Source organism: Rhinopithecus bieti, unplaced genomic scaffold, assembly GCF_001698545.2.
Source record: "Rhinopithecus bieti isolate Rb0 unplaced genomic scaffold, ASM169854v2 scaffold_33444, whole genome shotgun sequence".
Classification (NCBI taxonomy): Eukaryota; Metazoa; Chordata; class Mammalia; order Primates; family Cercopithecidae; genus Rhinopithecus; species Rhinopithecus bieti.
This window is the reverse complement of record NW_016814544.1, coordinates 314,287-336,177: the sequence shown is the minus strand read 5'-3', so window position 1 is coordinate 336,177 and position 21,891 is coordinate 314,287. Positions and strand designations below refer to the sequence as shown.

Sequence of the window (21,891 nt, the reverse complement as noted above, 5' to 3'; positions counted from 1 at the left end):
ATTGAGATAGCATCTTATGCCAATCAGAGTGGCAATTATTAAAAAGTCAGAAAACAACAGACTTTGGTGAGGTTGCAGAGATAAAGGAATTCTTTTATACTGTTGGTGGGAGTGTAAATTAATTCAACTATTGTGGAAGTTAGTGTGATGATCACTCAAAGATCTAGAGGCAGAAATACCATTTGACCCAGCAATCCCATTACTGGATATATACCCAGAGGAATATAAACCATTCTATTATAAAGATACATGCACACATATATTCATTGCAGTACTATTCACATAGCAAAGACATGGAATCAACCCAAATGCCTATCAATGATAGACTGGATAAAAAAAAAAATTACACCCAGTGAAATACTGGTGGACAAGGAACAAGATTATGTCCTTTGCAGAAACATGGATGGAGTTGGAAGCCATTACCTTCAGGAAAACTTAACACAGGAACAGAAAACCGAACACCACATGTTCTCACTTATAAATGGGAGGTGAATAATGAGAAAACATGAACACATTTCAGGGAACAATACAGATTGGGGCCTGTTGTTGGGTGTGGGTATAGGGAGAGCATCAGGAAGACTAGCTAATGGATGTTGAGCTTAATACCAAGGTGATGGGATGATCTGTGCAGGAAACTACCAATGCACACATTTACCTATGTAACAAACCTGCACATCGTGAACATGTATCCCTGAACTTAAAATAAAAGTTAAAAGGAAAATAAAGAATCCCTCCCCCTCCAAAACAATATGTAGATTGTGGACTCTTTGAAAAATCACACTCTCTCTCACTCCTACTGTCTCTTGCTTCCATTGTCTACATTTATTCATGGATAATTGCCAGAAAGTGTGCACAGCAAATTCAAGTACAGTTATCCATGGATGTGGGATTAGGTGAAAAAGAACATTATTTTCCAAACTTACAAACTTCTGAACTTATACTTTCACTTTTACAATGGGAATTTATGACCATTATTTTTCTAAAAATGAAGAAAAAATGTATGTTTTATGTGGTCATTGATATGCTACAGTTGCCTGCCATTTTAAAAGTACCTGTTCTTTTCTTTCTTGTTTCTCTCTTTTTTTTTCCTGCATTTCTGTGGGTCACTTAAACTTTTCTTATAATCCCATTTTGGTGCATCTATAGTGATATTTTTGTGTGGTGTTTTTATTAGATATCTTTGTATAGCATTTGTAGTGGCTTCTCTAGGTGTTGCATTATATGGGCATACCTTGTTTTATTGTGCTCTACATGTATTGTTGTATTTTTTAAATAAATTAAAGGTTTGTGGCAATCCTGCATTAAGCAAGTCTATTAGCACCATTTTCCAGCAGCATGCACCCATTTAGTGTTGTTGTGTCAGCATTTTTAGCAATAAAGTATTTTTTAGTTAAGCCATATACTTTTTTTTAGACATAATGCTATTGCACATTTAATAGACTACAGTATAGTGTAAACTTTTATATGCACTGGGAAACCAAAAACTTTGTATGACTTGCTTTATTGTGATAGTCACCTAATTGAGGTGGTCTGGAACTGAACCCATAATATCTCTGAGGTATACCTGTAAATCATAATTGTGGTCCATTTTATCAGTTTGAGTGAAGTGTGGAAACCTTATGTCCTTTTTAACATCTTTACCCTTTCACACTTACAATTGTCTTAAATAATTCTTCCGCATACACTGAGTACCACATTAGATAGTGTTATAATTTTTGCTTCAACTCTCAAACATAATTTTAAAAACTCAAAAGAGAAGAAAAGTTTTTTGTATTTTACTCTTTAAACCTTTCTTACCTTCTGATGTTTCATGTCTCTTTCATTTAATAACAAATAAATGAAAGAGTGTGGCAGAATGGAAAGAAAAATGACACAATTATATTCTGTGCACAAAAAAACTCACCTCAAATATAGTAACACATGTAGCTTTGAAGTAAAAAGAAGGAAAGAATATATCATGAAAACACGAATTAAGAGAATGAAAGTATGGCTATATAAATATTAGACAAAGTATATTTCACAGCAAAAAAAAAATTACCAGGACAAAGACAGACATTACTTAATAAAAATGTTAATCCATCGTGAAGAAATAGCAATCCTAAATGTGTAGGCACCAAACAAGTGGGCTACAACATATATAAAGGAAAAAATAATAAACTGAATTGAGGTAAAGACAAATATACAATTATAGTTGAAGAATTTAATATTTCTTTCTCAGCAATTTATAGAACAACTAGACAGAAAATCAGCAAGGAAATAGAAGAACCCAGCACCCACCATCAACCAACAGGATGCCATTGAAAAAAAAAAAGAATTATCTTTTAAAAAAAATAGTTATAGAACAGTCCACCTCACGAGTAGAATACATATTTTTTTCCAGTACTTGCAGAATGTGTATCAAGAGAGATTGTATATAATCTATATAATTTTAGAAGAATGGAATTCACAGTGTGTGTTCCTGACTACAAAGAAATTGAAGGAGATATAAACCAAAAATGTAACAGGAAATTCTCCAGGCGTTTGGAAACAGAATAACACATTTATAAACAACCTTTGGGTCAAAGAGGCAGTCACAAGGGAAATACAAAATATTGAACTTAATAAAAATACAGTCCTTAAAATTTATGGGGTACAGTTAAATCAATGTTTAGTGGGCATCATAGAATACTAGATGCTTATATTTAAAAAAAAGAAAAAGGCTAAAATCAATCATCTAAGCCTCTACTTCAAAATGTAGAAAAAGAAGAACAAAACAAATCCAAAGCAGGCGGAAGAAGAATAGTAAGGCTAAGATCAGAATTCAATGAATTGGATACAGAAAAGCAATGGAAAGAAAACTGTGAGACGAGAGAGAGGCTCGTTTTAAAGACAATAAAACTGACAAACCTCCAGAAAGTCTGTCAAAGATAAAAGAGAAAATATGCAAATTACGAAGTCCAGAAAAACAGGGATATCACTACAGACCCTGCAGACACAAAAAGAGAATAAGAGAATACTACAAACACCTATACACATATTAATTTGACAATCGAAATGACATAAATAAATTGAAAAGTATAAGCTAACCCATATGAAATTGATAATTTGAGTAACCCTACAGCCATGAAGGAGATTGAAATTATAATGTAAAAACTTCCTTTTAACAATATCACAGCATAATTCACTAACTGTTTAAAAAAGAATGAACTGCAATTCTGTACAATTTCTTTCAGAAAACAGATGTGGAAAGAACACTTCTTAACTTATTCTATGAATCCAGTATTACCCTGTTAGCAAAAGCAGACAAAATGGCACACACAAAAAAGAAGACCATAGCCCAATATTTTTAATGAATATAGATGCAAACATCTTTAACAAAATATTAGCAAATAGAATTCAGTGATATGTAAAAAATTATACGCAGTGACCAAGTTGGGTATATTACAGGTCCAAAGGAGAAAAATCACAGGTTCATATAAATAGATGAACATTATGAATTTGATGAAATTCAACATCTTCTCATAATTTAAAAAATCCAGAACACTAGGAAAATAGGGCAACTTCCTCAACTTGATGAATAATATCTACAGAAAAACCTGTAGCTAACATCCTACTTTATAATAGTTACTAACTGAATGCTTGCCCCTAAAACTGGGAACAGATGGGAGAGAATATTCACTTTCCCCAGTGCTGTTCAACATAATTGGGGAGGTTCTACTCAGTGAAGGAAGTATAGGTGTAAAAGTCATGCAGATCAGAAAGGAAGAAATAAAACTGTCATTTGTAGATGACATGATGGTATATGTAGAATATTCCAATAATATACCAAAAACTTCTAGAAGTAATAAGTGAGTTCAGAAAAGTTACAGAATACAAGATAGTTATAAAAAAGCAATAGTATTTCCATATTAGCAGTAAACATGTGGGAACTGGAATAAACACAGTACCACTGATAATAGTTCAAAAAATGAAATAAGTATAAATCTAACGAAACCAATATAGTACTTGATGATGAAAATTACAATGTGCTGATGGAAGAAATCAAAGAAGATCTAAATAAAGATATATTGCATTTGGGAATTATAAGACTCCATATAGTGGTGTCTGTTCTCCCCATATTGATGTACAGGTTTAACAAAAATGCAATCAATATCTGAGCATAGTTATTTTCAGTATGTGAATAAGAATATTCTAAATTTATAGGGAAGAGCAAAGAAGTTAGAATAGCTGACAGAATTCTAAAAAAGAAGAAAAAAATGAGATGAATCACTTTACCGAATATTGAGAGTTTTTATATATCAACAGGAATTAACACTGTGGTTTTGGTGGAATGGTAAATACAAAGATGGAACAAAATAGTGAACTGACAGACAGATCCACACTAGTGCAGCCATTTGATTTCTGAGCAGGTTGAAAAACAATTCAATGGAGGAAGCCTTTTTTAAATAGGTAGTGCTGAGACAATTGGATATTCATAGGCAAAAAAATGAACCCCAACCTAAACCCCATGCCTTGTAAAAAAATTAACTCAAAATGAATCATAGCTTTAAATGTAAAATATAAAACCTTAAAACTCTTAGAGAGCAATCTAAGACAAAATCTTCAGGGCAAAATATTTAGGATAGGTCTTGTGAAGAGTTCTTAGATATGACACCAAAAGAACAATCCCTCTCACCCACAACAAAAACCTCAGTAATCGAATCTCGTTAAAATTCAGCTTTTGCTCTGTTAAAGAGGACGAAAAAGCACACTACAGACTATCTGATAAAGGAAATGCATTTAGAGTATATATAAAGAACTCTCAAACTGAAAAAAAATCAACTTAGAAAACGAATGAACGACATGAGTGACATTTTACCAAAAAGTGCTACATGGTTGGTAAATAAGCATATGAAAAGGTGTCCAACATCATTAGCCATTAGGGAAATGCAACGTAAAAACAAAATGAGGTATCACTACACTGCAAGTGAGGTATCACTGCAGAATGGCTAAAATGCAAAAGCAAAGACAGTAGCAAATGCTGGCAGACACGGTAACTAGGTCTCTTATACATTGCTGGTGAAAATGGTGGTCATTCTGGAAAATAGTTTGGCAGTTGCATAGATAGCTAGACATACCCTTATTATACAACCCAGTCCTTGGACTTGTGGGCAATTATATTTGCATAAAACTTATATTCATACAAAATCCTGTACAAAATTTTTTATAACATTTATATTGGTAGTAGCCAAAAACTGTCAACAATCAAATGCCCTGTGATAAGCGAATGGTTTAACATATTGTGGCACATCCATACTATGGAATATTACTCAAAATAAAAGAGGAATAAACTATTGATAGATGCAGAAACTTGGATGAATCTCAAGGGCATTATTGTGAGTGTAAAAAGTCAACATCAAAAGGTCATATACTATGTAATTCCAGTTACAAATATTATCAAAATGACAAAATTATAGAAATACAGAACAGATTGGTGATTGCTAGAGGTTGGGGTGGTTAGTGGAGGGGTGTGGTATGACCAGAAAGGGTAGCACAAAGGAGACATGTAGAATCTGAGATCTGTGATCAAACAAGTTTGTATCTAAACTGCAGTGGTAGCTACACAAATCTACACACATATGAAATGGCATAGAGCTATACATACAACTGTCTCAGCATCAAAATCCTGTTTTGATGTCATATTATAATTATGTAAGATTGAACCATTGAGGGAAAAGTGAGTGAAGGATATGTGAGACTTCTCCCTATTATCTTTGAAACTTCCTGTGAATCTATATTTCCTAATAAAAAGTTTAAAAATGAAGGCAAAAAAATAGGGTCTGTTGTGCAGTGATGTGAGGTTTAAGTGAGGAAATTTATGTAAATTCCCAACACGGGACTGGGAATGAAAGGTATGCCCAGCAAATGACTTTAAAAACAATGCAAATAATACATTAAAGGCATATTGTATTGATTGCTTAATTGATCAGTCGATTGACTGATTCACACAATTGTTTGTTCATTCATATTCTTTCCCAGGTAATACTCAGCCTGAATCAAACTATCAGGGATGAAGAAATTCCTCCTGGTTTTGAGGTGAGACATGCTGGGGATTTGATTAACCTTTTGCTCCAAAATTTCCACCATGCACTGGCATGATACATGGCAGACTTTGAACAAAATGCTATTTGCTTTGTTTTACTTAGGTTGAGGTTGCCTACACATTCTCTTTTGGCAGCTGGCACTGATTGCTGACCAAGGTCTGTCTTTTCAGTTCGTCCTCATCAGCGAGAATATAGCTGGGGCGTGAGAGATCAATACCCACTCCCTGGAGAACCTGAGGTTCCAGGGGCTCAGATGTAATTGGGAAAAACAATGTTTGCTAGTTATTTTCTGCTGAAGCAAAGTTAAGCTCTCCAGGGGGAACAAAATTCTTGTTTTCATGCCATCAGGGACTTTTGCTCTCATTTTTGAGAACTGCCCTGCTACTGACAATTTATTTTTAACCTTCTTCCTCCCTTTTATTCTTTTCTTTCTTCATTCTTTTTTCTTTCTTCCTGCTTTGATGTCTTACCCTCACCTTCTCTTTTTCTGAGTGTGAGGGATAAATAACAAACCATCTACATGGTACAAAACTCAGAAATATGAAAGTGTGTGGAGTATAAACCATGTCCCCACCTATCCCTTGATTTCTGATCTTCATTTTCCTTCCCTGGGGATCACCACTGTTACAAGCTCTTGTTCTTCTTCCAGATATACAAGACGTGCCTTGCATTTGAAAACATACTTTACTCCGCCTGTAACAAAGAGAATGTGTGTCTTATTCACACGTGTTCACATTTTTTGGGGTGATTTGTCTCCATCAGTGTGAAGAGAGAAGCCTCACTCTTTTTATTGCTTGTATTATATTTTATTGAACAGTTGCATTCATTACTCTGTTTAATCAGACTCTTTCCCCCACCCGTTGGTGACGTTTAGATTGTTTTCAGTATTTTACTAATATAAACAATGTTACTCTAAATTATTGTGAATATATCTGTAGGATTAAAAGGTATTTTGGAGAGAAAACTGAGTAAAGGGTATAATAATGATAACTTTTGATACTTATTGCTCAGCTACCCACCAGAGGCTGTACCAATTTATACTACTTCTACCAAATCTAGTGACTATTTCTCTAAATTCTAATAGATAGTTAGAAAACCTTTATTAAAATTTGTTATTTTATAAGTGAAAATAATATATTTTGTTTACCCCTTTCTCATATGAAACAGGTTGGATATCTTTTTATATTTCTCAGAATAATTATTTTTTTATTTTATGTGAATTATCTGTTATATATGTTGCCATCTGAAAAAGTATTTTGTTTTAAAATGATATTTTCAGTTAAGTACCCTCCTTTATAAGAGTTGATATTTAGTTTATTTATATCTCAATATTAATTTTTTTACTTTTGCTGTGCAGAAAAGTTTGATTTTTATGTGGACAAACACACACACACACAAACACACACACACATACATAAATGTGTGTATTTACACTGATTGGTTTGGCTCTATGTACCCACCCAAATTTCAACTCAAATTGTAATCCCCTTGTGTCAAGGGAAGGACCTTGTGGGAGGTGATGGGATTATGGGCGAAGTTTCCCCCATGCTGTTCTCGTGGTAGTGGGTGATATGTTTGGCTGTGTCCCCACCCAAATATCATCTTGAATTCCCATGTGTTGGGGGAGGGACCTAGTGGGAGGTAATTGAATCATGGGGGCAGGTCTTTCCCATGCTGTTCTCGTGATAGTGAATGCATCTTATGAGAGCTGCTGGTTGTAAAACTGGGAGTTTCCCTGGACAAGCTGTCTCTCTTTGCTTGCTGCCATCCATGTAAGACGTGACTTACTCCTACTTGCCTTCTACCATGATTGTGAGGCCTCCCCAGCCACATGGAACTTCAGGTCTATTAAACCTTTTTCTTTTAAAAATTGCCAAGTCTAGGGTGTGTCTTTATCAGTGGTGTGAAAACAGACTAATATAGTGAGTGAGTTCTCTTGCAATCTGATGGTTTAAAAAAGTGTTTAGCAGTTTTCCCCTGTACTCTTCTCTCTTGCCTGCTGCCATGTAAGACATGCCTCACTTTCCCTTTGTTTTCTGCTATGATAGTAAGTTTCCTGAGGTCTCCCCAGCCATGAGAAGCTGTGAGTCAATTAACCCTCTTTACTTTATAAATTACCCAGTCTTGGGTAGTTTCTTGATAGCAGTGTGAAAATGGATTAATTCATACATACACTCACACACACACATACACACACACAAACACATATAATTTTTTTAAAATTTCAACTTTTATTTTACATACAGGGGTTACATGTGCAGGTTTGTTACATGAATATATTGCACTCAAGTAGTGAAGCATACAACCCAATAGGTAGTTTTTCAACCCATACCCTCTTCCCTTCCTGTCCCCTAGTAGTCTCCAGAGTCTATTATTTCCACATTTATGTCCATATGTGCTCAATGTTTAGTTCCCACTTATAAATGAGAACATGCAGTATTTGGTTTTCTGTTCTAGCATTAATTCACTTAGGATTATGGCCTCTGGCTCCATCCATGGTGCTAAAAAAGACATAATTTCATTATTTTTAATGGCTGCATAATATTCCATAGTTTATTTGTACCATGTTTTCTTTATTCAGTTCACCACTGATGGGCACAAAGGTTGATTTCATGTCTTTGCTATTGTGAATAGCATGGTGACGAACATATGAGTGCATGTGTCTTTTTGGTATACACCAGTAGTGGGATTGCTGGGTCAAATGGTAGCTCTGTTTTATGTTGTTGGAAATCACCAGACTGCTTTCCACAGTGGCTGAACTAATTTACATTCCCAACAGTCTATAAGCATTTCCTTTTCTCTACAACCTGGCCAGCAGCTATTGTCTTTTGACTTTTTAATAGTAGCCATTCTAACTGGTGTGAGATTTTATCTCATTGTGGTTTTGATTTACATTTCTCTGATCATTAGTGATACTGAACATTTTTATTCATATGTTTGTGGGCTGCGTATTTTTTTTCTTTTGAGAAGAGTCTGTTCATGTTCTTTGCCCACTTTTTAATGGGGTTGTTTATTTTTTGCTTATAAATTTGTTTAAATTCCTTATAGATTGTTGATATAGACCTTTGTTGGATGTATCATTTGTGAATATTTTCTCCCATCCGGTAGGTTGTCTGTTTACTCTATTGATAGTTTCTTTTGCTGTGAAGAAGATTTTTAATTAGGTCTCACTTGTCAATTTTGTTTTATTTCAGTTACTTTTGAAGACTTTGCCAAAATTTTTTTGCCAAGTCTGATGTTAGAAAGGGTATTTTCTAGGTTTTCTTTTAGGATATTCATAGTTTGAGGTCTTACATTTAAATATTTAATCAATTTTGAGTAATTTTTGTATGTGATGAAATCAGTCTTCTGTATTTGGCTAGCCAGTTATTCCAGTACCGCTTATTGAATAGGAAGTTCTTTCTGCATTGCTTATTTTTGTTGGCCTTGACTTGCCAAAAAACAGATTATTGTAGGTGGGCAGCTTTATTTCTGAGTTTTCTGTTTTGTTCCATTGATCTATGTATCTGTGATTGTGTCAAAACAGTACCATGCTGTTTTGGTTATTGTAGCCTTATAATATAGTTTGAAGTCAGATAATGTAATACCTTCATCTTTGTTCTTTAAAGACTGGATACTATTTCAGAGAGAGAGAGAGAGAGAGAGAGAGAGAGAGAGAGAAAGTGTGTGTGTGTACTACCTTTTCTTTATTCATTCATTGATGGACATTTAGGTTGTTTTAATATTGTGGCTATTGTGAATAATGTTGCAAAAATATGGGCAAAAAAGATATCTTCTGGATATCCTGATTTAAATTCCTTTGGATAATGACCAGAAGTAGTAACTTTCTGAGGAACCTCTATACTGTTTCCCATAATGGCTGTACCAAATTACATTGCCACCAACAGTATACAAGGGTTTCCTTTGCTCCATATCCCTGTAACACTTATCTTTTGTGTTTTTAATAGTAGCCATAGTAACAAGCATGAAGAAGTATCTCATTGTAGTTTGACTTGCATTTCCCTGATAAGTAGTCATGTTGAGCATGGTCCCACCTTCAAATTTATTAAGGGTTCCTGGTGAGACCTACTCAGAAGGAGCCCCTGACCCTTCTAGTCTTCATCAGTAGTCATGAGAGGGATAACCTTTTCTTCTTTCTTCCATTCAGGACATTCTCTGTTAAGATGCCCTGGCTTTTCACAGTTATAACATCCACTTTGTCTTAGGAGATTTCCCTGAATTTCCCTTCTTTCTCTGTGTCAAAACCTTATCTCCTTTGAGGGAGATCTTGGTCTAACCTTTTCCTGACTACCTCTTCCACAGTGGAAACTATGATTTTGGCTTTTTGTTTCTGCTTCTTTTCTCTTCTTACGAAGACCTTCTCAGCTTCACTCAGTAATTCCTCCATCGGTTTCTCATTCCATTCATCAGTTTTTTGTAATTTTTTTATAATGTCAGGCCAGCTCTTAGTTACAAAGTTAACCTTCAAAAGGCCTTGCCCTACTAGGTCCTCTGGATCTGATCTGGAGTATTTTCTCATTTGATCTCTGAGCCTCTGTAGGAATGCAGAGGGAGTTACCTCTTTTTCTTGTTGAATCTTGAATGCCTTTGAGACATTTTGTGTGCCAGGAGTGGACTCTTTGATCCCTTTAATTATAGTTTCCTGAGGTCCTGCTTTTGGGCCTGGTCCCTGGGATCATTATTACCATTTGGGATCGACATTTGAAAATTTTTGTTCATCTGGCAAAACTTCTTGCCCGAGAGGGTGTTGCCTGTCTTAAATGGTCATGCCCCCTCTCCTAATCATTGTTTTCTTCTCTCGTGAACAGGATATTCATGACAGACATCATTTCATCCCAGGTGTAAAAGCCAGGTCCTAGGAATTGGTCCAGCTGGTCTGCTAAAATGAGAGGATCTTCTAGGAGTGAATTCATTTCCTTCTTGAAATTCTTAACTTCAGTAGTTGTAAGAGGAGCATTTACAAAGCCAATCTCTCCCTGTCCCACGAGAACTTTGCTAAGAGGGAACATGCTCAATGCCTGTTGTGTGGAAGGAATAGGGAAGTTCACAATATTCCTCTTACACTGTTCTAATTATTTTCTTAAATTTGGATTAAGGATTTAAAGGAGGAGTTGGTTCGTCTTCCCCGTGGTCTCCAGGTCTCTCTTTCTCTGACCCACCTGCTGCCCCTTGATCTTCCTGTCCCCTATGTTGTGAGACATATGGAGGGGGCAAGCATGATGGGGGTCCAGGGCTTTTGCTAGGCAAGGGCTTTTACTAGGTTCTTTTTCTTCTTCTTTGAGGGGGAACATGGGGACTAATTCCTTGATTCAGCTAAGAGCATAACCTGCCTTTTCTTGTGAGGATGGAGTCTTATCATTCACATAGAGAATTAAAGCTTGGCACACCCAATGCTCATCTGAGCCAAATTTAGGCCTCAACACTGAAGGCTTATGAATGGGGTCTTTGGGCCAGATAAAACAGGAATACTTTATCATCTTTTGCTTTTCCTTGTCTCTGGTTAGAGGGTTGTCTCTCCAAACCTGCAGCATTCTCCCCAAAGGACTATCCAGGAAAATGTCAAAGGGATTCTCTTTGGCTCCCTCTTTCCTTTGTCCTCTAGGCCTAGAATTTCTGTTTTCCATTTTTGGTCAGTCTCTGTGTCTGAACATTTCCTTGTGTACTCAACCCCCACTACTGGAGATTTTTTTGCACACCCTGAGAATCGCTTCCTCCATCTCTGGCTATTTCCCTTGTGGGAGAATGGAACTCTGCACTCACTTCGTATCTAGGACACTTCTCAGTTACACACACTTGACCACCAAAAATGCCCAACCACTAAGGCAGTACATATAGCCCAATTTTCCTACCTTGGCTCATGAATGAGGTTGCCTGGTTGCTGTGGTGCCTACTTTTATCCTTGTGTCTCCTCTGCTGCCTTCTGAATAACAGTCTCTGGTTTGCCTATGGCCTCTGTGGGGAGCTGGGACATCTGGACAAAGCGGGCCGCCTAAATCAGGTGGGAGGCATCTCGCCTCTCAACTGGAGTCCCGCTCCACACAGGCACAGAGATCCCAGGTGAGCCCCCAAGTTTGTGAAACACATTCATCCATCCAAACCAAAGAATGGACTCGGAGACACAAACAACAGCAGAAACGAGTCTTTTAATGGTGGCCTTGGAAGATTGGGTGTCTGGTAGGCAGGCACACCTGGGGCAGTTCCAACAGGTAATTTATCTCCTAGCACACAAGTCCCTCCCCCAGTTCCTCACTGGTTGAGTACTATGGGGTTACAATCTTACTGGACATTGCCTAAGTTTCATTATCCCCCTTATTAGGTTATACCTTGGTCTCCTTCCCCACATAAGTTTCAGTTTCCCAATAATGAAACTTCTCTTTTCTGGGCTGACCCATCCTCTATATTCTCTTTGCTTATTGTGACTTTTTAGGTGCATGAACTGTGTGGTTTGTCACATCTGCAGGCTGGCTGCCAGTACTTAGATTTATCATACCTTGAAAATGGACCATTTAAAATGTTTTTTTTCACAGATGTGTTTATTAGGACTTACGTACAGGACACTCTTGGACAGCAGCAGGAGAGCTCCAGAGATCCATGCCTCTTCCCATCTCTAAACTGCTTTTAAGCTAATTTTTCTGGCTTTTTGTGTACTGTGTGCATGCAATGAGACTGCTTTTCTAGGTAGGTTCTCAGATACTCTCTGGGATGTTTAGATTTTCAGGGATACCTGTTCCTTCACTGGGCACCATGGCCTTAGCTCACCACCCAGCCTTCAGGGTTCAGGAAGTAGGCATATATATACCCTTAAGTAACCTCATGGGGGACCTGTAACGCAATAGTCCTCAGAGATGTGTTACTCTCTTCATTAACTGTGACAATATGCATGGAGTACTGTTAACCCAAGAAGCTCACCTGAAACTTTGGTGTCCAGAGTTTTTATTGGGACTTGATTATTTACTGACCACATGACTGATATTTAAGATTCAAGGTACTCTGGGAGGTTCAGAATAATACCTCAGTCTCCAGTGCCTCTGGAGGTTTAAATCCAGACTATCCTAAAGACCGCATCACAAATCACATTGTTAGACTGTCCAGTGGCCAAAGCCTCCAAGCAAATAAAGACATTCTTATTAGGGAGTACATTCCAGTGATTTAGAGATTGTTTCCCCGTAGCTGAGGGCAAAGGTCAGATTTGTCTTTAGGTAATAAGCTTCATTCTTCACTACATTTTCTCCCACAGTACGTAACCTTTACTCACAGCCATATCTCAGGAATGCAAACTAAGACAAGTGCCACCATAGCTACAATGGAAGCTTAGACATAAAGTCTTTATTTATGCGGCTGCATTACCTTCCACACAAAATAATAGTCCTTTCAGGAAGAAATAAAGGAGAATGAGTAGTGGATAGACAATCAATTATATTTTGCTACAACAATGGAACACACATACAGAATAATAAATTCTTTGTCTTTCAGCTTGTGTAGTATTCTCTTCCCCATATTATATCTGTCCAAAAATGTTCTCTGTATGATGCCATATTTCTTCCATCATTGTCTAGACTAATATTTAAAAAAAAATAAAGTTAGCCGGGGCTGGGCACAGTGGCTCATGCCTGTAATCCCAGCATTTTGGGAGGCCAAGGTGGGTGGATCTCCTGAGGTCAGGAGTTCGAGACCAGCCTGGTCAACATGGTGAAACCCTGTCTCTACTGAAAATACAAAAATTAGTCAGATGCGGTGGTGTGCGCCTGTAATCCCAGCTACCTGGGAGGCTGAGGCTGAAGAATTGCTTGAACCTGTGAGGCAGAGGTTGCAGTGAGCCGAGATCACACCATTGCACTCTAGCCTGGGTGACAGGGCAAGACTCCGTCTCAAAAAATAAAATACAATGAATAAAATAATTTAAATAAATAAAGTTAGCCATCTTTGCTAATCACTGAGTTCAAGTTTTGGCTGGAGATTTGAGCTTCTGTTGTAATGTTTTGGATGCAGTTACTGGACCCAGGAAGTCCTTATAAAACATGGACTGCTAAACCGTTTGCTGTAATGAAATGTAGCTAGCAAGTTTTGTCATTAGTAGATACATTCGAATTTTCTACGTGTAGTCCTTGTTCACTAATTAAACAGCTATTTTAATTACCACCTAATACATTCCTGACACTTAACAGATGCTGGGAATACAATAATGAGCAGAAAAGCCATCCTTCTCTTAACAGAGATTTCATTTGAGTGTTTTTCATTTACACAGCTATGGTAGAATGGATTATATCCTGATCTGGGTGTCAGTTGAAAAACAATTTACTCTGAGTAGAAATCTACCATGGTGTGGTAGATTATAAAAATGACCACAGATTGTTTTCTTTATTGCATTCACACCATTAGGATGCGATGTACAACCTGCGTACTAAAGCTTTTCTGCAAACAATTTCTCTTCCTGACTCAAAGATTTCATGACCTCCCTTTGAATTCCCATTGAGCTTCTGTAGTTTAAAGTATTCATCTGAACAAAACGAATAGTATGTCTTTTGTAAATAAATGGTCACTGGCTAGGCTTTTAGGTCCACCCATTGCTAGATTATCTTTATCGAAGATAGAAATAGAAAATAATTGCAAAGTTTCCTTTTCCTAGGCAAAAGGAGTTAGATGCAGTATAGAGAAGGTAGCTAATGATAGAAATAAGTGTTTTTTTAAGTGCCATAAAATGTAACAAATGTGGGAATATAGGGTAGAAAAAATAGCCTGAGTTGTAAGAGGCTTTTAAGGCAATGCATTTATTTATTTTACGTTCATATTTTGCAATAATTTGGATATTCAGATTTTGCAATAATTTGGACAGAATTTATAAAGGGCCTCATATGTATTGTTTTGTCACTATGTTGTGACATATTGTGGCTTTGATTGTTTTCTTAATTGGGAAGTTTAAAATAGGCCATGTTGAGGTAGTCAAGCTCAACTCATTTGAAGCCTAGAGTTTGAATTTTGTTTTGGGCAGCATATTTATCTTCTGTGAATAAGCTTTTTTCTTACTTTGTAAATAAGCTATTTCTTTCTTTGTAAATAAGCCTTTCAACTACCACCCACCCCCATTTGGTCGCAGGCTGGGGTGAGGGTCAGGGCCTCTTGGCAAAAGGAGTAGGTTGGCAGGAATTGTAGGATTTAGGGTATTGGCTATTTACTGGCTAACATGATAGTGTCTTATATTTTAATATAAAGATAAATACTATCTTTATATTTTAGTAAATATGTTATCTTTATGTATTTAGTAAAATATTAGTAATATTTTAATAACTGATGCAGGTTAACTGGCTGAATATTATCTGTGCCTGTAGGATTAGTAGGAAAATCTGGACTTTCAGTGGTATAGACCAGAACTTTCCAACCCGCATGCTGGGACATCTTAATTTGCTGAAATATTGATCCCCTCCTCTCTCAGTTTAGTCAGGTGGGGCCTGGGCCAGCTATAGTTTCCAGGTGGTCATTAGGGAGAATGAGGATCCTATTCCACTTATCCTTAATGTTTCACATAAACTTTACAATTTTATGTTTGTGGTATTTCAGAAAACTTGTTTTTTGCAGTATGCAAATATAAGATCTCTCTCTTGTGTTTTTTAAAATGATGAGAAGCTTTCAAACATTAGCAAAATTATCCTTTTAGGATACAGTGGCAACATATCCACTATACATTCATCAGCCTGGATGTTTAGTTTCTTTTTGGTATGAACCCAACTCAATTTTTTCAAACTGAACGAAGTTGGTCAAACATGAAATTAAATGGGCTTGCATCTATAATGCCTTCTCTCAGGACATGTCTTTGTTTATTAGCCATACCTCTAAACCTTTTCCTCTCCCACCTTCTGCATCATACACTGTCTTATGCTTCCTGCTAGGTCTCGGCTAATCCTTTTTTATCACTACTGATCCCGCTTTCTTATCTCTCTTCTGCAGTGAAAACAGCTTTAAGATTCTCTGTCAAATCAAGTCTCCTTCTCTACTGTTTTCCTCAGTGAACTCTCTGGGGAGTATGCTCAAGTTGGTATCTTTTGTCCTTATTTTCCTTTTAAGATCCAGAAGGACATTTTCTCCAATTGTCTGCTATGCGTCTTCATTTAGGTTTTCTTTTCATACCATAGACTCAAGATGCTTAAAAGCAGCCCTTTGCTTTTGCTTCACCTTCTACTTTTCTTCATCCTCTACTTTGCTGCCACCTACAATCCAAACTTTGGGGTGTCTTTGGGTTCCCCTGAATGTTTAATTCCTTACTGTGTTCTATGGATTCAGTATCCACAATGCGTCTCTATGTATTCCCTTACGTTGCATATTTTTAGCATCAGCCAAGCTCATTATCTCTCACCCAGGTTTCACAATAGCAACTTCATTGATCTTCCCACCTCCACGCTATTCACTCTTCCAATCTTTCCTTTGTGTGGTTTTAAGTTAGGTTTTCCCAGAGCTCAATTCCAATTAAACTATGCCCTGGCTCACAGGCCTTTGCACTTGCCTCTCATGATCTTGCCCATCAGGATCTTATGGCAGGTTTCTTTGTATTCTTCTCTATGGACCCCTCTGGTCTACCAAGCGAAGCACAAACTTTTCAGCTAGAATTTTAGATTTTTTTTCCCCAATATGAGCTCAATTCAATTCTAGGCTTATCTATCATTGTTCTAATTAACTAACAAACTAATTATTAGAAAAATATTCATTGAACACCCACTCTATGTCTGTATGCCAAACAATGGACCCCAGTTCATTGTTAGGATAAAATGCTAAGGATTTTATTGCTAGGGGTACATTGCTAGGGATAAAATGGTGAATAACAGTATACAGAGTCACTGTTCTCGTGGAGTTTTCAGTCTTGTGAGTGGCACAGGCAGAGATCATTTGTATCAGTGAGGTGCACAGGGCATGAGAGCTTATAAAGGGAATATTAACTAGTAATTTAAATCCAGAGAAAACTATGCTTGCATAAGTAATAGAAAATTATTTCAAATGCTGTCAAAAAGCCAAGGCCAACCATACTTATGGAGGAATGAAATTTAAGTAACAGTGAGGAAACCACCTTGCAAACGGTTCTACAGTCACGCAGGCCTCCTACTCTGCTGTCTGAACAGAAATTTGTTCCTGCCTCAGGGCCTTTGCACTTGCCTTTGATGATTCTGCTTCTCAGGATGTCATGACAGTCTCTTTCAATATTCTCAGATTCCCCTCTCCCTGACCTCCAGAACTAATCTAGTCCCCTGCTTATCATACTCTCTCACATCATCCTATATATTTTCTTTAAATGTAATCATCTTGGTTTTTCTTCCATTTACTTGTTTGTTGATTGCCTTCTGCGCTAGACTATAAACTCCTAGAGGTGTGGCTTCTAACTCTTCATTCATATCACCTAGGTCAATGCCTGATATATGGTAAGTGCTCAATTAATGTTACAAATGAAAGAGAATAATAAAGATATAAGTGAAGGATCATGAAGATATCTATATATCTCTCTCATATATATCTCTGTTATACCTATATATATAGTTTTTATATATAGATATCTATCTATTTATATATCTCTCTAGATAGCTACATAGATATTTCTCTCTAGATATCTCTCTGATATGAGAGATAAGTAGATATATATGAGAATATAGGTATCTACATATATCTATATATGATATCTCTCTCTATATGAGAAGGTTTAATCTGTGGGGAGTTAATAATTGGTTTTTTAGAAATGATAACTACATTATGTTTTCTTAGAGATGTGACTGCTACACAATTTTTACCAATTTGTTTTTCAACTTTTTTTTTTTTTTTTGAGACGGAGTCTCACTCTGTCGCCCAGGCTGGAGTGCTGTGGCCAGATCTCAGCTCACTGCAAGCTCCGCCTCCCGGGTTTACGCCATTCTCCTGCCTCAGCCTCCTGAGTAGCTGGGACTACAGGCGCCCGCCACGTCGCCCGGCTAGTTTTTTGTATTTTTTTGGTAGAGACGGGGTTTCACCGTGTTAGCCAGGATGATCTTGATCTCCTGACCTCGTGATCCGCCCGTCTCGGCCTCCCAAAGTGCTGGGATTACAGGCTTGAGCCACCGCACCCGGCCTATTTTTCAACTTTTATTTTAGATTCTGGGGTACATGTACAGGTTTGTTATAAAGGTATATTGCATGATGCTGTCATTGTTGGGTGGAGTATTCTGTAGATGTCTATGAGGTCCGGTTGGTCAAGTGTCAAGTTTAAGTCAGAATTTCCTTGTTAGTTTTCTGAATTTGTACCAATTCTTTATTGAAGAGGAAAAAGATACTTTGTTGTCTGAATTATTTTACGTTTAGTTTTAAAAGTACTCTCAGGAAATTTACTTGAAGTACATACAAAATAAAATGGATTAATGGATATATTGAGAGATGAATAGATGAATAGACATGGGATGGAGGAAATTTACTGAAGTAGTAATGTTGAAATCAAGTGATGGCCATATAGATATTCACTATAAAATTATTTCAACATTGCTGTATTTTCAAACTTTCATAAACAGTTCTGGGAAAGAAAACATAACTGAGTATATCTCTGCCTTCAATAGAGCTCAAGTTTAATTTCCTATGCATTCTGCACTTTTAGGATTGTACCAGAAGTGTCTCTGACTAGCAAGAAAGCAGACAAGATCATCCTTTATTTACACTGACTAGGCAACAAATATTATATTATACACCATTGGTAAGATTTCCGACAATAAGAATTGTGCACTCACATGGTTAATCAGAAGTTTGGATAACCAGAATCTCAGCTTTCTACTACCTGCCCCACAGCCTCTGAGATCTGCAGGCTGGTACCAGGGGATTAATTACAGTCAAAGGTGCAAGATGACTCATGGATGTTACTTGTTGCAACAGGAGAAATCATTTTTTCATTTGTGACTCATACGCCTCTCATAAGCCTCTGGGGAAAGGTACTCTGTCATTGTTAAAATGATTCAGTGTCTTCATCCTGTAGGTCTCGGTGACTCTGTGGCCTTTCATGCTTTTTGTGGATCTAGGATGGGAAGAACCCTCATTGTAGAACATCAGTAACTATAATGTGAATGGGTGTTGCCAACTTATAAAACCATTCTATTTGTCTTACTTCACGTAATTGTCACAATCATCCTATGATGCACATAGGCCAGGAAATATTATGCATCACACGTATACAAATGTGGGGATTGAGGTATGGAGCGTGTAAGTGACATGGCCAAGTTCACTGTAGGATACTAAGTTAATAAACAGAAATTAGAGTCTAGACTTCTGACTTCGAATCCAGGCACTCTTACTTGATGTCCAACTAAAAATGCAGGCAAATTCTCACTACCTAGTTCTGTCAAGAAGAGTAAAGTTTTAGAGAAAACAGGATCAGAGAAAGCCATATGAAGATAGCTGTAAAGAAGATGAATTTTCCTGGCTTGAACTTAATGCCACTTCCTTGTGATAGCTGTAAAGAAGATGAATTTTCCCTGGCTTGAATATATGCCACTTTCTTGTCTTTTACTTTGGATTTCCTGGCATGGGAATTAACTGTGAGCATTGACTGTGGAGTCAGATATTCCTGGGTCTGAAACTCTACCAATTTCTACCTGCAACATCAGGCAAATTGCTTGGCCTCCTTAAGCCTCAGGTTTTATATCTAAAAAAAATGAGGTTAATTATAGTACCTATGCCCAATGGGCCTGTTTTGAGGATTAAATGGAATAATGCCCATGAAATGTATATATCAGTACTTATTGATGGTAGATCCTTATAAATATTGGTGAGAATTTTATCTAGCAATCCTACTTCTGGATATTTATCAAAAAAATTGAAATCAGAATCTCAGAGATATATTAGCATTCTGATGTTCATTGCAGCATCATTCACGATAGGCACAGTGAGGAAAGAATCTAAATGTCCATCGATGGGTAAATGAATTAAAGATGTGTATACATACAATGGAATATTATTCAGCTTTAAGAAAAAAGGAAATCCTATAATAGCAGCAACATAAATTAACCTCAAAGACTGTATGACTCTATTTACATGAGGTATCTAAAATAGTCAAACTCACAGAAAGAAAAAATAGAATGGTGGTTGCTAGGGACTGGAGGAAGGGGAAATGGGAAGTGTCAATCAACAGGTATAAAATTTCATTTATGCAAGAGGAATAATTTCTAGAGATCGACTTTGCAATATTGTGCCTATAGAAAACAATACTGTATTATACACTTAAAAATGTTAATAGGATAGATGTCATAATAAGTGTTTTTACCATGATAAAATTAAAAAAAATTCAAAATTAGAATATGGAATTATTCTCATATACTTAATTAAATTTATCTATCTAATTGGAAGAAATTACATAAACATATTTTTGGAATCAGAAAATTCTTGCAATAAGAAAACTTTAAATGGTTTTCTAGGTAAACAGTATAAGCTTAAGGTACAGACATAAAAATGAAGGAGCAGGAGAAGTTTCTTTTGGTGAGTTGTTAAACAAAAGGATAGATTTCCATGAGAGAGGCCAAGGAGGACTTTTTTTGCTGTAGCCCCTTAGAATTAGCATCCATCCATTCATTTCTTCCTCCATTTAGCATATCTTTACTGAGTGTCTCTAACATGTCAAGAAATCCTTGCTTCATGGATATTGCAGGCTAGAGAGGGAGACAAATTAACACACCACATAAATTAATATAAAATTATACCCATGGTAATTGCTACTGAATATGTCACAGGAAGCCTTGACTTAGTGAGGAAGCACTCTGGGATAGTGGGTAAAGCTATATTGAGACGTGATAATAGTGCTGAGATCTGAAAGTGAGTGGCAGATTGACCAAGTGAGATGGAGGAGGGCAAGAGAGTTGACAAAATGTTTCAGCCATTGGGATCAGGAGCAAAGAGCCTGTGGCAGAAAAGAGCGTGAAGACTTGAAGAGAGCCAGTGGGCTGAAACAGAGATAGCAAGAGCCAGAGTGGTACAAGGTGGGGTAGTGGCCGTGGGGCAGTCTTGGGGTTTGGGCTTTATTCCAAGAGTCATGGGAATCCATTGAAGAGTTTCAGATAGGGCTATAACATAACTGCCAGGAGTCATTTAGTAAAAAGAGACATGAACCTGGTTGATGAAGCCACTTTCATTCCTATGCCCATAAAGTGGAGCCCTATAGCCTGAAGGTTAGAAATAAAATGACCTGCAGGATCAGTCATCTGAATTTAACTCAGTGCTCAGTGGTATTCAAAGCTGTGAAAGCAGTAGGCTTTGGTTCTCCTCCTCTGGAAAGTGTATTGAACAAACAATAAAAATATGGCTAATGCTTCACCAAGTGTAAATGCCAGTCACCACAGGGTGAGAGAGAGACAACAGTTGAGATAGTGAATTCAGAAAAATGATGATTTTAATTAACTAACAACCTACTAAGCAAATTAAAATTTACCTTACTGATACATTTTCATTCTTACCTAGCACCTTTCCCTCACTATGATCCTCATTTTTGTGTGTACTATTCTCTTGCTTCTCTTTATCATGTTACTACATATTTATGAATCCTTAAATGACACATGGTTTAGTTTGCATATTTTTGTAAACCATAGAAATACAAAGGATCATAAGAGCCTACTGTGAACAACTATGCACAAACGAATTGAGTAACCTAGAATATATGGATAAATTCCTAGAAACATACAACCCACCAAGACTGAATCATGAAGAAAGAAAATCTGAACAGGTCAATAATGATTATGGAGAGTAAAGCAGTAATCAAAAACCTCCCAGCAAAGAAGAGCCCAGAATCGGATGGTCTAGCACCTTTTTGGAATTTTGAATTTTATTTATTTATTTATTTATTTATTTATTT

The 21,891-nt window shown here is 36.8% G+C and overlaps 1 protein-coding gene across 5 annotated transcripts in view; it reads left to right on the top strand.

Moving 5' to 3' along the window:
• Positions 1-21,891, top strand: part of LOC108514874 (olfactory receptor 4C11) — a 416,510-nt gene that overhangs the window by 93,029 nt on the left and 301,590 nt on the right. The window contains exon 1 of one of the 5 annotated variants that reach the window (XM_017851396.1): positions 5,995-6,054. The exons of 3 other annotated variants lie outside the window; for them this stretch is intronic. The gene's annotated coding sequence lies outside the window, so the exon portion shown is untranslated. Of the gene's footprint in view, positions 1-5,994; positions 6,055-21,891 lie in introns of those variants that run through there. One more of the 5 variants, XM_017851398.1, reaches the window with a different exon arrangement.